Source organism: Idiotropiscis lumnitzeri, chromosome 1 (genome assembly GCF_059441095.1).
Source record: "Idiotropiscis lumnitzeri isolate Australia: NSW breed Sydney's pygmy pipehorse chromosome 1, RoL_Ilum_1.0, whole genome shotgun sequence".
Taxonomy (NCBI): Eukaryota; Metazoa; Chordata; class Actinopteri; order Syngnathiformes; family Syngnathidae; genus Idiotropiscis; species Idiotropiscis lumnitzeri.
Genome location: NC_142391.1, coordinates 8,845,595 through 8,862,039, shown reverse-complemented (window position 1 = coordinate 8,862,039; position 16,445 = coordinate 8,845,595). Strand labels below are relative to the sequence as shown.

Genomic DNA, 16,445 nt, shown 5'->3' with positions numbered 1-16,445 from the left:
CAACCTGGGTCCTCTCTTCTGCGCTTTCCACTTTAGCTCACTCTACAGGTTTTCAATGGGGTTGAGGTCTGGGCACTGACATGGCCATGAGACGATCTTGAATTTGAGTCTGGTGAACCATTTGTACAATTTTCAGTTTTAAGACTATGCTTCTGCAATAAAAATGTAATTTATTTGAAAGCTTTTAACACATCTTGACCAAAGGTGCCAATAATTATGGAGGTTATGGATTGTGCGATTTTTCTTTTTTTTTTTTTTTTTTTAACTTGTTTGATTGTTTTTTTTTTTTTTTGCAAATGTCCAATTACACATTTTACAACACCTGAGGCCTTTTAATTTCGCAACAGCAAATTGAAATCAAATTGATATTTGCTGATGTTGCCCACTTGACCTCTTAGCAAACGTAAGAGTTTCACCAAGAATTTCATACTTGGATATTTGCATTCTAACATAACTCCTTTTTATTATTTTATAGTTGCCACTTCCTGCATGTTTTTTTTTTTTTTGCTCCTGTGTTGTTGAAGCCCTTGTGTAACAGTTGGCTGCACTAGCTTATCTCCCACTGCTGTGACAGTATTAAAATCTTCAAAATCTTCATGGGGCCATCGCAGACGATTGCAGATCGGATGGCGGGGGCGTGATTTAAGGAAAAGCGGGCATTTGGTGTTTCCCAAACAAGTTTTTGTCCCGAGCTGACACGGATGTGACAGACGGAAGACGAGATGTGGCTTTAAAGCGACGTGTTTTAGTCGTTTCACCTCAAAAAACTCGGCTTTGAAAGAGAGAACATATCCTGAGATTATCTTTAGTCATTTAATTGGTGGACCGGCCAGGACAACTGTCATCAATGCTAACATTGCAGTTTCAGGTTCTGTACTCTGCTTGTAAAGTAAATTAAAGTTATGTACTTGCACATTAGAAGTACATGTTGGTATTCACCCTTGAAACCAAAAATTCAGTGGTGTGCAAAATCCATGCTGTGGTCAATTTAGGGTCTGGTGCTCATTTTTTTAGGCCCGCCGCATATTCTAAACAAAAGGAAGGAGTAAGGTTAGCCTGAAAAGAAAACGTTATAACTTATACCTTGTGATTTTTGCCTTTTTAATTGGTGAAGATTGTCAACACGCCCCTCGCATCCACTCTTAAATATATTAATCGTTACCCCATCTTGATATTTTAGAACATAAGGAGTCTATTACAGTGTTCACGCGCAACATACATGCAATACGCTTTTATGAACCGAAACACAAAGAAAAATCTATGAAATGCGTTATTTCTTTATAGAACACGAATATCAAGCGGTTTAAAAGAAAGTATATAGCAATACATCATCTGCAGTTTTTTTTACAACTTGTTGTAGTTTTAAGTTTTTTTTACTGCATAAACTAAAAAAAAATGTGTGAAGGCTTGTTTACGCTAACATTTTTGCACACATTGAAAAATTAATTGCTGAATCAGATTCCTAACGTATTTTGATTTTGTTACTGGTTTGGCCTGTAACATGTTCAGTGTTAAAGGGGTAGTCAACTCCCCGTTTTTTTTGCGATAAAATGTGCCTTCACTAGTCGAAAAATAGCATTTTGATTCATATTGCGTTAGTGGAATATAACGATATATATATATATATATATATATATATATAAGGATATATATATATATATATAAGGATATATATATATATATATATATATATATATATATATATATATATATATAAATAAAAGGATATAGATATAAATATAAATAAAAGGATATATATATAAATATAAATATAAGGAGCAAAGTCCGCCCATTTTTAGCCATCTCAGGACTTCTGTCGACTGAAAATGGCATCACAGTTGCTCAGGGCACAGGTAATGGCCAATCACAAGTCACATGTTTTTTTTTTAATCCGTACCATGATTGATTGTTTTTTCAGTCGACAGAAATGAGAAAATGGCCACACCCCTGAGATGGCTAAAAACGGGTGGACTTTGCGGCCGAACTCATATTTCGCAGACGTAATATTAATCGGAATGCCATGTTTTGACAAGTGGGCCTGCCTCGAACACTCTTGTGAGGGAAATTTTGGGTTGACTTCCCCTTTCAGGAAAGAGGGAGTTGGATGCCACACTGCACACATGCTGGTCTCTTGTTGGCTGCAGGTGATCAGTGTTTGTGATTGGTAATGGAAAGCATTGATCGACGTGCCGTTCTTTGTATTTTTCCACGGAAATCTGCCATTCAAGATCGATGGCCCATGGATCTGAGCGCCACTGGACCACCTCATATCGAGTTGGAAATGCTGAGAATCACTTCACAATTTTATTCCATGGAGTACACCAACTTCCGTCACCAGTGAACTGCTATTCCAGCCTCGGATAATTGAACTCTGAGTTCCCGTTATATTAATAATGACATTTAGATATTATATCCAGTAATTTTCTGCCATTTTATTAAATATATTGACTTTATAATTCTATTGATTTAGCTATGATTGGCTGGGAGACATCACATGATTCTATTGCAACAGTCGCATAGATTTTGGCTCAAGTGAGCAAAATTTGATTCCTTTGGCGCCAGGTCACGTGACCGTAAAAAGGATGGATGCCACATGAATTTACCATGTCAGTCTTATGACTTCCCTCAAGATTAGAAATACATGGTTGACTTAGAAAGTAGGTTCTTGGAAGACGTTTGCTTTAATGAGATTGCAAAGCATCTCCTTGGCTCATATACGCAGTAGAGCATCAGTGCCAAGTCGACCTCACCTGCCCTCACCTGTCTGGGCGGACATAAAGGTGGCATGGAGCCAAGAGTCACAGACCGCCTGTTGGTGCAGCTTGCCTCTTTTGGTTTCGTTCCTGGCTGGAAACCAAAATGTAATGTCATGTAAATGTATTCACCCTCCAACCATTGTGGACTTATGCCCGTCTGGGAATGAAGGACAAAAAGAGCTCGAGTCACTTGGTGTGTTCCAGAACTCCATCCATTAATTTTCTAGAGCAATTGTCCTCATTACGGTTGCGACTTATCCAAGCCGCTTCTCCTCACGGGGGTCACCTACATGCTGGAGCTCATCCAAGCTGTCTTCGGGCAGTAGGTGGGGTACACCCTGAAGTGGCTGCCAGCCAATCACACACGCAGTGGAACAACCATTCACATTCACAATCACACCTCGGCAAAACCTGGAGTATTCAATTCACCTACCGTGCATGTTTTTGGAACGTGGAAGGAAACCGGAGTACCCGGAGAAAACCCACACAGGCATGGGGAGAACATGCAAACTGCACATAGGAAGGCCTGCGCCGGAATCAAACCCTGCGACTTCGAACTGTGGGGCTGTCATGCTAACCAGTCGACCACCGTGCTAACCTTGATTATACCAGGTCATGTTATTATAATATTAATCGTGGTGGATATTATTAACTCATTCACAACCAGCCCAGTAAAAAAAAAAAATGGATTTTGACGTATTTATCCGTCAATGGTATTGAATGGGTTAAATATAGAACACAGACTAGTACGAGGCTACTAGATCAAGTATAATCTGGATATTTATGGCTGGTATATGCATTTTACTTTTCAGTCAGTTTGGGATATATCAAGAACAAATACATCACTCATTTATTTTAGCTGCAAATAATGAGTAGGGGGCATCTTACGTAATCTCTATTCAATCAATACACAGCTCTAGAAAAAAGCGAGATCGCAAAAATGATGATTTCTCAAATTTTGCTTTCTATCTGTATGTGTTTGAGTAAAACATGCTTTTTCATTTATCCTGTGATAGTGTTTCTCCCAAATTCCAACCATAACAGCTGTCAATGAAAGCATGAATTGCAGAAAATTAAAGCTTGTCGAAATACTAAAATAATTTCCAGTCTTTTTTTTCTTTTTGTTCTCTGATCCCTCAGGCTGTATTTATTTCATGCACTGCAGGCTTCTGTCTGTCACCTCAGATGCCCTCAGTTGAGGCAGACGGTTGACGCAGTCCCGCCGCCACTCGATAGGGGGTAGTGTCACTCCGCACGGAGAGGTGCAGAGGGCATCTGAGGTGACGAGGACAGAAGAGAAGAGGAGAAGCCTTGGTAGCAGTGACAAGCCCAAAATCTCCCCGCAGTCGCAGCAGGGTAATCTAAGCAGCACTTTTCACCCGCTCTTGCCTCTTTTGGGAGCGTTTCATATCTATCTATCTATCTATCTATCTGTCTATCTGTCTGTCTGCCTGTCTGTCTGTCTGTCTGTCAATACCTAACCTTGTTATCTCTAGCCGACTAAATCAAATAAATCGGCTTGTAACACCGATTCACGGTTGCTTCTTTTGTCAAAAGATGCGATGATTTTTTTTTTATGACACAGCTAAAGGGGGAAAATACAGAAGAATGTTAGCAGAATACTCGCACTTCCACGCGGTCCTTCGATTTACGACACTTTCGTTCCGATGGCAATGACGAAACCAGAATGTGTATCGAACTGTTTTTTTGTCATAGTTTTAGGGGATGAGCTTGACGGCGATTTGCTAATTTTAGCAAATTGACGTTCACCTGGAAGTGATCATTATTGCCTATATTAATAGAGTTTAGTTAGCTTTCACTTGTATAGCACTTTTCTACATTCTCTTCATTCACCTACTAACTAAACAGCACCAAGAGCAACTGACGTCCTACAGCAGTGTTGTCTAACTCATTTTTGTGGACGGGCTACATCGTAGTTATGTTTCCCTCAGAGGGCCTTTATGATTGTGAACCCATATAAATGTATGGTCACCTTACGTTGTCACATGAACACAACAAATTGATGGAAAGCCAGTTTTGAAATCAGAAGCCAGTCAGTATTTGTTCAACAATTACTCAATTTATTTTAAAAGGTGAGGATTGGCAACAATTAAATGTCAATATCTCATATCGCAGTGTTTTTAAAAATGAAGAAAATGTGCTAGGAACAGGAAGTTGAAGCACATGATTTGCCCTTTGTGGGCCACATAAAATGAGGTTGTGGGCCACATCTGGCCCTTGGCCTTGAGTTTGACACCTGTGTCCTACATTTTCTTGCTCAAGGACACATCGACATGCTCACAAGGGCTGATGATCGAACCTTTGAACGAATTGTCAAAAAAAAATTTGCTTTGCTTCATTTTGCTTTCACGATTGAAGTTAAGATTGAGCGATTACTTTTTTAATGTTTTGATATTGACAATGATCAACTAATTTCACTCTTTTCTATGGCAGTTAAGAAAGCTAAAAGCATGATGCATGAAGTCGTCTGCCTTCATCGAGTCTCCATCGCCATTTCCATCTACCTTACACATCAGACATGTCAAGGTGAGTAATTTCATTTTTTAAAAATTGTTGTATGACGGTTAAGAATGTCACAAAACAGCTTTGCTTATGGGGGAAATTTATGAGATCAACCAATATTCTGGGAAGTATTGTTTTTGACCTCTGAGCTTCTATTCCCTTTCATATTTCATAAAGAGTTGTGATTCTTGTTCGAATTGTCCCGATCTGATCAAGTGATCAGAAATGTTTGCCATTTGTGTAATTTTCGCTGATCGTGTAGGGTAAAAAAAATTAAAATAAATATATATACATTTTTCCCCGTCAATGTTTAATGGTACATGGTAAGTTTTATTATGCACAATGTAACATTTTCAATTTGTTTGGTGAGGTGAAAAAGAAAACCACACACACGATCGCTGACATTCCACAAAAACGCCTCTTCGCTGCAATTTATCCCCCTTATGTTTTACAGCACTTATTTGTTCATATATTGAGCAAGGGAGATCACACATTTTGGCTCATTACAGGATGAGTTAAGCGACAAAAGAGGAGCTTCTAGACGAAACGCACAAAGAGAACTCCGATGCTCAAATTTGTTACGACAGTTGGTCTGCTGTTACTAGACGCGCGCATTCTCTCTCCTGATTGGTCCGTTATGTCACATGCTGCAATGATGACATCAGGTTTCCCGGCAGGTTCCGCCATTTTGAACAAAGAAAACATGGACCGTGTAGACGAGCGACTGTGCGAGAAGGTGCGCAAAAATGTTCATCTATAGGATGCCTGCTCCGGCTTTTATAAAGATGGCCAAATGGCAGCCAACGCCTGGCGTGACATTTCCGCAGCCCTCAGGCTTGGAATTGTTGGAGTGCAAGCGAAGGTGGAAGGTTTTGAGGGACAATTTCGCTGTAGCGACACCCGCCGACTTGGAGTGAAACTGCAGCACTTTTTCAAAACAACGCGTGTGGGTGTTCGAGAGTGTGAAGGCAATTGACGCATGACCTTGACGCAGTGATGTACGCACAGACATCGGACGCGGAAGTATAAAGAAATCTTTAGCCAAAGGTGCTTCGAGCTCGTTTAGCTGACAGTTAAGTGGCATTTTTAAAAAAATTTTTTTGCATTTTAGCCACCGATTTAACAGTTAATAAAGGTTGCATGCTGTTCCACTTTACATACGCCAGTAAGATAAAATGCTGTGGTTGTTGGTCCACCATTTTATTGTTTTTCCACATCAGAAGACCACTGTTCTAGATTTACCAATGATGGACATTTGTTGCTTGTGCCGATTTGTATTTATTACCTAAGACTTGCATGTCGCACAAGAATTGAGTTAACATTCTACAAAATGTGCAGCATGCCGCACTAATGACTATACGGCATGCTCGCCTCCCACACGCAAGCTGTTTTTCCTGACTGGTCCCATTGGGTGCATGTCCCCCCTTTGCCTTGCCCTCCCCGTATGGTTTCTATGCTACCGCACATGCTCCGTACTTGAACCCTCATATGTCTCACACAACCCCCCATCCCCCCGCCCCCCCATCACGAACAGTCCAGAGAGCACAGTGTTGTACAATGGGGGCGCTTTTGCTCGAGAGTTGCCAGTTCTGTGACGCCCCAGTTGGTCGAGATCTTGCATGTTAAAGGTTTGAATCGGCATACCTTGAAAGTGTGTACGCCAAAGTGCTCAAGTGCTTTTAAATGAGTAATTGCAGTGGCTAAAACGCTCTCTAACCCGCAAACAACATTCTTGATAGCTATATAAATATATACAGTGAACCCTCGGTTATCGCGGTTAATGGGGACCGAGACCACCCGCGAAAACTGAAAATCCGCGAAGTAGCGGCGCACCTTCAAAAATGCTTAAAAAAAAAAAAGTGCGAAGTAGCGGCGCACCTTCAAAAATGCTTAAAAAAATAATAATTATATATATATATATATACGGGTAGAGAGAGAGAGCGTGAAATTCATGTTATAACAAAAAAAAATTATTATTAAAACATTATTTTTTTATTCCCCAGCCATTATTTTTGTATTTATTCAATTACTTCTTTTTGTATTTATTTAATTACTTCGACTTTTACCTGCTGGTACGCCGTCCGGTGTGCCCTGTGAAATGAAAGGTGGCATTCTTCATTTATTTATTTATTCATTTATTCATTCATAACTGACAGCCTCGCGCTCCGCTCATGCCCGGGCGGAAGGTGTTCCTCTTCGGCTTAACTACCACGCACGCCGGCCGGTCTCCTCCGGATCTCTCGCACGGTCCCGAACGGAGCGAAATGTCGCCCCGCTACTGCCTGGGCGGAAGTTGTTCCTCTTCGGCTTAACTGCCACGCACGCTGGCCGGAGCTCTGGTACGGTCCGAATCGCGCGAAACGTCGCCCCCGATTGTGCCCGGGGGAACGTGCTCTTCTTCGTCCACTCTCCTCTCCGCCCACGCTCTTCTTCGGCGCACACCGGCCGTCTAACCGCTCCAGCGCCCCGTCGTGCCGCTCGGCGAAACTACAATGCCCCCGAATATTTTTTAGACCCACAAAGCACTGAACCCGCGAAAGGTGAACCGCGAAGTAGCGAGGGTTCACTGTATATGAAAAGAATGCTGCTGCTTTTTTTCCACCACGTTTAAATGTCCGGCTAATTTAGTGGCAAATGGCTCTTTCAATTGGGCTCATAAATGTGTAAATCTGACTCTAACATCAATGAACCTCACCGCACGTCACTCACTCACTCACAGAGACACTGAACTATGTTGAAATACTGAATGACCTATCTAGTAATATCCTTATCATCGCCTTGATATGCTTTATTAGTCCGTCCGAGTGGACTCTCAACTTCACTGTGATCAAGGCACAATCTTTGTTGCTGCCAGGAATGTGTTCAAAGAGGCTTTCAAGCAATGTGACATCAGGGCGCTTGAAGCCTTCCTGGCAGACAAACAGTGCAAGGTTGTGTTTAACGCTCCATCAGCTAATCATGCAGCAGGTGGCATCTAGAAGCCGCAAATTCGTACTAGCCACAGTGTCTTAGAATGTTTCTGTTTCTCAGTGTGCGGAAAGACTCGATGATGCGTCAATGACCCATAGCTACCTGAGACCTCAAAACCATCTCATCCTGAAGTCCAAGTTTGCTTTACCGCCCGATGACATGTTTTAGAGGAGGATTTTTCTACTGAAAGAAGAAGGTCAAAGTGGTACCTCCCCGGGCTGGACTATTGTGGAAAAAAAATAAAATAATAGTCACGATTATTTTCACTGATATTGAAATCACGATTAATAAAAACGATCATTGATTTCAGAATTTTGTATTTATCCAATCACAAATATTCAACTACCCAAAACGACATTGATTCATCCCTGCATGTTGACCACTTTATTTATAAACACTATCCTTTCTGTCAAGTACACAATGACCTTGTAAATATGAATTATGAACTCTGAAATTCAAGCCTATAATAACAATAAAAGTTCTCTATACCCTTGAAAACACAATTTAATATAGAATTTACGAGAATAACTAGAAAATGCATTTGTAACAAAGTAAAATAACCACACAAAAAAAGTCCTGAACCACCAGAACGCTTCCTAGATCTGGCAACCCGTCTGAACTGAACAATCGTGGGGTAAAAGGGCCACTCTGTCCGAGCTCCAGAGGTCCTCTGTGGAGAGAGGAGTACCTTCCAGAAGGACTACCATCTCTGCAGCACTCCACCAATCAGACCTCTGTGGTAGAATGCATAGGAAGGAAGCCGATTCTCAGTAAAAGGCACAATGCAGCCAACCTGGAGTTTGCTAAAAGTCCCCTGAAGGACTCTCAGACTGAGAAAGAGAATTTTCTGGTCAGACAAAGATGGAGTTCTGCTGTTTGGCGTGAATGTCAGGCAGCATGTTTGGAGGAAGCACAGGCACAGCTCATAACCTGACTAACACCACACCTACAGTGAAGTATGGTGGTGGCCACATCGTGCAGTGGGGATGTTTTTCAGCGGTAGGAACTGGGAGACAATTCAAGATCGAGGGAATGGTGAATGCAGCAATGCACAGAAACATCCTTGATGGAAACCTGCTCCAGAGTGCTCGTGACATCAAACTGTGGGCAAAGATTTACCTTCCAATAAGATAATGACCCTCAGCACACAGCCAGGACAATGAAGGAATGGCTTCAGGACAACTCTGTAAATGTCCTTGTGTGGCCGAGCTTGAGCCCAGACTTCAATGCAATCAAACATCTCTGGAGAGATCTGAAAATGGCTATGCACCGACGCTCCCCATCCTGATGGAGCTTGACAGGTGCTGCAAAGAGGATTGGGCAACTTCCCATTCATGGGCATGTCGAGCTAGTACTTTTACTTGACGGTGACTAATTTGCTCCTCCCTGAGCCATCACCTTATTCTTATGGAAGGAAACCGAGGTTGGATGTCCTGACAGCAAAGTGATGCGGCACGTCCGCCGCGTGTGCTCGGCGACTCCCCACTTGGTCACGCCTTCCGTCTCTACCATCCGTGATATACTGGGACAAGCACACTTGGGACACTCGTGGGGATAAGTGGCTGGATTTATTGGACCTTGTGAGATTTTGCACATGTGTGTTCAAATCCTGTCTCCGGACATTCTGTGTGGACCTTCCACATTCTCCCCATGCCCGTGTGGGTTTTCTACCTCTACTCCGGTTGCATTGTGGGTAAATTGAAGACTCTAAATCGTCCATTGGTGTGAATGCTTGTTTGTCTATGTACCCTACGATTGGCTGGCGACCAGTTCAGCATATCCTGTACCCCGTCTCTCGCCCAAAGTCAACTCAGATGGGCTCCAGCACACACCCCCGTCCCGAGAGAGGATAATCGGTACAGAGAATGGTTGCTTGTGCACCTGATGTTGTGGTCGAGTGTACACAGGTCCTGCCTTGAGCAGTATTTGTCCAAATTAATGAGAAGGGAAGATGCCCAGACTGATACTATCAAATATTATGTGTATTAAATTTAATGATTCAATGCAATACCTCTCACATAAAGTCAATCTTACATTAGCATGGTTCAGTTGTTTACCATCCACGAGCTTCGCTCCCTCATGAGCCATGAGATTTGATGATTTTTGTCCCTTTATGTGCAAAGCGCTGCCATTTTGTTTTGAGTATCGCCGTGTGATTTGAGGCCAGCGAATGGATGGAGTGTCTTTTTGCAGTATCATGCAAAGTCTTCTGAAAACATTTTTCACATAACCGCATTCTCGACCGTAATTGCTTGAACACTGGCAATGCGACAGAGATGGGAGATATTTTCTTTGTCAAAGATGGTGATGACTGCATCGTCACTTTGTTTGCACCGATCAGGACCGCATGTTAAAGGCAAAAGGGCCTCTTGTGTGGCGTTGTCTGAATTCATGAATGCTGAGTGTAAAATAGTTGCGGTTCTATCAATCACTGGTGGTCTGTATGTTGAGTTAAATGGAGTGGAAGCCATCTGTAACCTCAGTCTTATTAGCCTTCCAGAGATATCAACCACATTAAGCAGAGTTGGAATGACCTTCCGTTAAACGTTAGGCAAGCCGCCTCTCTGCCCATCGTTAAACCTCATCTTAAAACGTTTTATTCTTTGGCTTTCGACTCTGCATGCGACTTGGCATTGTTTTTGTGTCTTATTATGTTTACGGCTTTAATGTTATTAATTTATTGTTTTTACTGTCTTTGGTTTTATGTCTGATTTTTACTTTATGTACAGCACTTTAAATGCCGCTGTGGTTGTTTTTAAAATGCTGCTTGATTGAAGTTGAGTTCAGAATAAAAGCTCTTAGTATTTCCATCACGGGGTTTACATGTGATGATTATGATTATTGTTATTCATAAGGTTATTTTGATGTTACAGTGCTGTCTGTGTAGTGGGGCCCACAAAAGAGCATACCTTGCATTCCTCACATCACTCTTATTGTTAGTCATCTTGTCTGTTTTTGTGACAGATTGAAAAACAAAGACAGGATGACATCATAAGAACAAAACAGAAACAAAGAGGTCAGATGATATTAAGCAGTATAAGATTGCCGGTATCACAAGTAGGAAGAATACCGAGCACCACAGATCAATTGCATAATGTTAGAATTTTCCTTGTACGTGCGTTATTCCTTCTCACAGACAAAAATGTGGCTGTTGATTTTTGACAAATTCAAATGAGTGTAACTGTAGACAACTGCATAGTTGTATTTATTTATTCATTTTACACAAAGGCAGCACATGGTTAAGCTATTTTTGGAACTGGAGCCAAAAATGTTCCCTCCAACCTCTTTGTATAATGTCTCACTTGTGCTGGCGGTAAACCGCATCTCACTACCTTTTTAAAAGAGCAAAAATATATCAAAGAAATATTCAACCCATTTCGCCTTGAAACGTGCCAGATGTTTATTCTGTACTGCGCTCGGATTGGCCAGTCTACCATTTCTGGGTGTGGCTTGGCCCAAGGTCAATTGTTATGTGTCTCCAAAAAGTTACACGTGGGCCTGTTGTGAATTGCAAAAAGCAACATGTAGGACACCTACCCACAATCAGCTAAAAGTGTCTTCATTCAATTTTAGTGTTTTAATTTTGATTTTCAACCTATGAGTTATCACGGAGGCTTTTGGATGAAATATATTTCACATTATTAGTTACTTGCTTCTGATGTTTATTTGCAATATTACTGTCTGTGTAGAGTAGTAAGTTACTTATTATTTTCAAGTTATTGTTAAGCGGTGATTAATATATTTATTAATACTTTTGACATGTTAAAATAAAAATGTGAAATTTGCCAACACAGCTGGTAAAATCAGCAAGTAATATGGTCCAGTTAATAAATAATACCAGACTGTACACCAAAAATGAAATTCTCAACATGGGAAGGTTACGTTTGTATTACCAATGTGTTCCTATTATCAATAAGACAATGTTTTGAAAAGTATAATTGATATTTGGTCTAAAATAAATAATATATAAAATAAAATAAATGTTACAAGCATGCAGCCTATCGCAGTAATCCGCCTTTTGCAAACTGCTCATTCATCCAAATCCTATATAAAAAGTGCAATGACTCTTCCCCATTCTAAACGCTGTCTTTTATTTAGCTTTGTTCCTTTGCACATAAATTTATTTTGCATTTTTAGTAGTTGAAACCATGACAGTGGATGGTGAGACCATCAATGACTTCCCACCCATGATAAATGCTATAAATGATGTAAAAATAATAAATACCACTTCTGTTTGCGGTGATTGGTACAGTTCTTTAGCTTTCTCTTCTTACCTGTTTTACGTCAGATGTTTTCTCGTGGTCCCGATAATGTAACGTGCACTGGGCTCACTGAATGTAATATTATAAATGTTTTATGAGTAACTTGTTACCGCCTCAATGTAAAAATATTATTTCAACGCGTAACCGCCAACACTGCTGATAGCCTTGTGAAAGCTTATACAGTATACACAAAAGAAAAAGAAAATACATAACACTGCCAAAAAGATGAAATTGGAGCGAGGGTGATCAGCTTTTGCTGAGTTTCCTTGAATTGTCTACTCTGGCCTTGACCCGTTTTTGTTTGGTTTTCTTGATAGACATTTGGAGCGTATTTTCCTTAGTTATTGGACCGACGAACCTCTTGTGTCCTGAAGTTGTTTTGGAATATCGAAAAATGATCCACAAGATCAAATATGAAGGTCACAGCATTGTGACCATCAAACCTCCGTTGGAATATGAAATGAAAATCCCAACCGTGTGATGTAATCCTGCCCAAAAAAAGCATCATGAATTTCTGGCAGGGTGATTGCCGTTAAAATGACTGGGATGAAGCAGAATTATTTTAAAACTTCTAAAAGAATATTTTTTTGCCGTTCTTTTTTGCCCGCTGGAGTGCAACATCTTTGATAAACGTGCAACTCTTGTCAATATTTTTCAACTTTTAAATCCTACAAATTAAAAACAAAAAAGTCATAAATTATTCTGCGTTGAAGCGAAATACGTAACTTAATACGTTATTACATGGTCAATATGCTCTCATGTCTTCTTTCTGTGCTTCTACATCGCCTCCAAACACTGCTTTGCATTTTTCCATTTCATTTCAATCTGACATTCAATTGGATTCAGGGTACGGAATAGGACATCCAAAATTTAAAGAATGGTGCTCATGGTCTTCATTATATGCGACATCCAAGGCCATGTGTACACTATGAAAGAAAGATGTGTTGTCGTGCTGCAGAATTCAAATTAAGATCACAGCAGAAAAGCTACGTCTCTGTGCAATGGAGCCATCAGCAGAACAGCAGGGGTATTGGACCGACATTCACTCTAATTATAAATCAGCATCTTGCTGCTCAGCCTGCTTAGAGTGTGCTCTCTCTCTTTCGGTCTGTCTCTCTGTCTCTCGCCCACATCTACCCACAGCCAAAATACTTCGGTTCATCCAAGGTAAATCTGCACTGGGCAAATAATCACCACCATGGGGGATCCAAGATTCCGAAAAGTTCCTTGGAACGTACAGGAGTTCTGTCCAACTAAAGACACATTATCTACCATTTAGTTCTAACCTTCAGACAGCTCTTATTGCGCTTTAATAGTCACATTTTGCCGATCATAAATCGAATGCTAACCAAACTTTTTAGAGCGTGATAATAAATAGTATGGTTCAGATTGGTAAATCCTGCCAGACTGTTTCTTCCACATTGTGTATGGATAGGAGCTATACAAAAAGAGTGTCATCATACCAGTAGGTCTTTGTGTAACTTGCCAAGGAATGAAAGGTACACTGCCAATATATATATATACATTTTAGAATGTGTACAAAGCTGCTTTTATTTCGATACAGTTCATTCCAAGGAGACAGAGCACACCATGAGCGCTTAAGTAGGTTGCGCTGTTGGTGTTCTTTCCACTCAGTCTTTGTCAATATTGCCTTTCTCGATCAATCCAAAATGTCTTTGGGATGGAGAGGTCTAACTTCTGCTATGTTGGGATCAGTTGCACAATAGTGAGCGATTTGGCCGAGACTTGCGATTTGACGAGTCAACACAAGCTAAAACAAACACAAAAAAGGGTTCGCTCCGAGATGATTCATGAATTTCTAAGTACTAAAACAGTGGTCCTTTGGAATCAATTACACATCAAATGTCATAATCTTTTAGGAGACATTTCCAGAGCCTTTCCACGTAGAGCATAAGTAGATCTACTCTGATTTCTGATATCTCTAAAGGCCTCTACACACCAATCCGGCCGTCGTGGCCAAGTGTCGCGTCGGCACGTTGGACCGCAAAATGACAAACACACCGCAAAAGCCGACAGAGACGCCAACTACTCTGGACCTTCTGCACATGCGTGAGACGTAGTACCGCTCCTTGCCATCCGTGTAGCCTTTCACATTGATGTCCGATCTTTTTGAATGAGAGTAATTAATTTGTCTTCGTGCTCTGTTCAGCCAGCTGTTATATCCTTGGCGGGGATGTGAAAAATGAGCTGTTGATTCAAGTCTTTAGGAATAGCTTCAAATTTCCCCGTTTGTCCGCTTTCGTCGCTTCCCGTTCTTGTCCAGTGGCTTGATTCGCTAGCTAACAGCCAATCACAGTGATCATTTGTCCTGACACCCTGACCCTTTTGTACATGTTGAATCGGACGAACACGCCCCCCCCAACAATGGCTCTGACTTTCCAACGTTGCTCGTGTGCCATCTTTCCGGCGGCCGACGTCGGAGTGGTTTGTTGAGGCCTTACGGGTGAACTCTGACGAAAAGAAACTAATTTCTGCCGCTTGAACCCGCAACCATGTCCTTTCTGTCTTGATCAACAAGATGGTATTCTTGTGACTATTAAACGATGACAATTTGACAGAGTAATTATATGTTATTCAACTTCACTCTCCATTCTTCATCCCTTCCACATGTTGCACCACAACAAAGCCTCATGACTACTGGACTTTTTTTCACCAATAATCCAAAAGGCTTGTTCTGATGTTACTTTTTAGGACTCTCTTGTGGTAGGTACACTTGCCAGACTAAAGTGCCGACAAAAACAACTTCTTTTCAGTTTATCTGTAACTGTGCTCTGTGATTGATTGTTAACCAGTCCAAGATAGGGATCGTCCTGGGCTAGGCTCCAGCTCACCAGCAATCCTCGTGACGATAAGCGGTATAGAAAATGGATGACTCCGCACTGTCACTGATGGGGCTTCAAAGGAGAAAGCATGGCTTCAGTTTCCACTCAGTGACATCCTGTGATTGACTGCCAACCATTCCAGGATAGAGATAGTCCGAAGATAGATTCCAGATACCCGACACTCAGAAAAGAATACGCAGCACAGAAAACAGCTAGATGGACTTCAACATAAAATTCAAACACAAGAAACCTTTTGTATTCTAGTAACAACAAATAAGAAATTCAGATGCCTTTGATTCAAATTTAGTGACTTGCAGGCTCAAACAAAAGTAAGCTCAATGATTGAAATTGCCTTTGTAGAATATTAATTAGGCAGCCATTTTGCGACTTGGTGTCAACTGAAAATGACACCTCAGTTGCTCGGGGCTCAGGTAACGACCAATCACGGCTAGGCTTGCAAACGTCACATGACCAAATGTTTAAAAAAGGTGAGCTGCCCACAGAGATGGAAAAAATGTGGTGGATTTCATATTTCATCAACACAATATTAGCCATAATATCGTGTTTAGACGAGTGGAGCCGCAAAGAACATTATTATTGTGAAAAAAAATTTAAATAAAATGCCGTGACTTCCTCTTTAACATAAGTAATGTGCTTTCATAATCTGGAAGGGTTCAACAGCAGTGTGCCTTCGATGACTCCATTTCTGGACCCTGTGACCTACGACCTATTATTCTCCTGCTGCCTGGATTGTCTATGCATGTGAATGTGCATCTAATCGGGGGTTCCTTGCAGTCTTTACATATAGAGCTTTACCATTGATTAATTTTCCTGTCTCATCCTGGTGGTATTAACGGGGACCCGACGTCATGTTCTGATGCATTAAGTCGCATTGACCTTTGAGAGCACTGAAAGCAGGTCGTATTACCTCAGCAATCGGATGGTGGCTACCTATGTCTGATGAAATCTTAGAATTCAAAATGTATGGATGAATAATTGATTATCAAATTAATTTGACAACAATTTTAAAACTCGAGTAATTGTTTACCGCCAATGTTCACATTTATTATTTTCTGATTTATATAGTGCTT

General features: G+C 41.0%; 1 long non-coding RNA gene across 1 annotated transcript in view; it reads left to right on the top strand.

The window, feature by feature from the left end:
* Positions 1-3,936: 3,936 nt before the first annotated feature.
* LOC148343068 (uncharacterized) overlaps positions 3,937-16,445 on the top strand; it is a 37,480-nt gene continuing 24,971 nt past the window's right edge. Inside the window, exons 1-2 of the long non-coding RNA XR_015846580.1 lie at positions 3,937-4,112; positions 5,211-5,303. This is a non-coding gene — a long non-coding RNA (uncharacterized LOC148343068). The remainder of the gene's footprint in view (positions 4,113-5,210; positions 5,304-16,445) is intronic.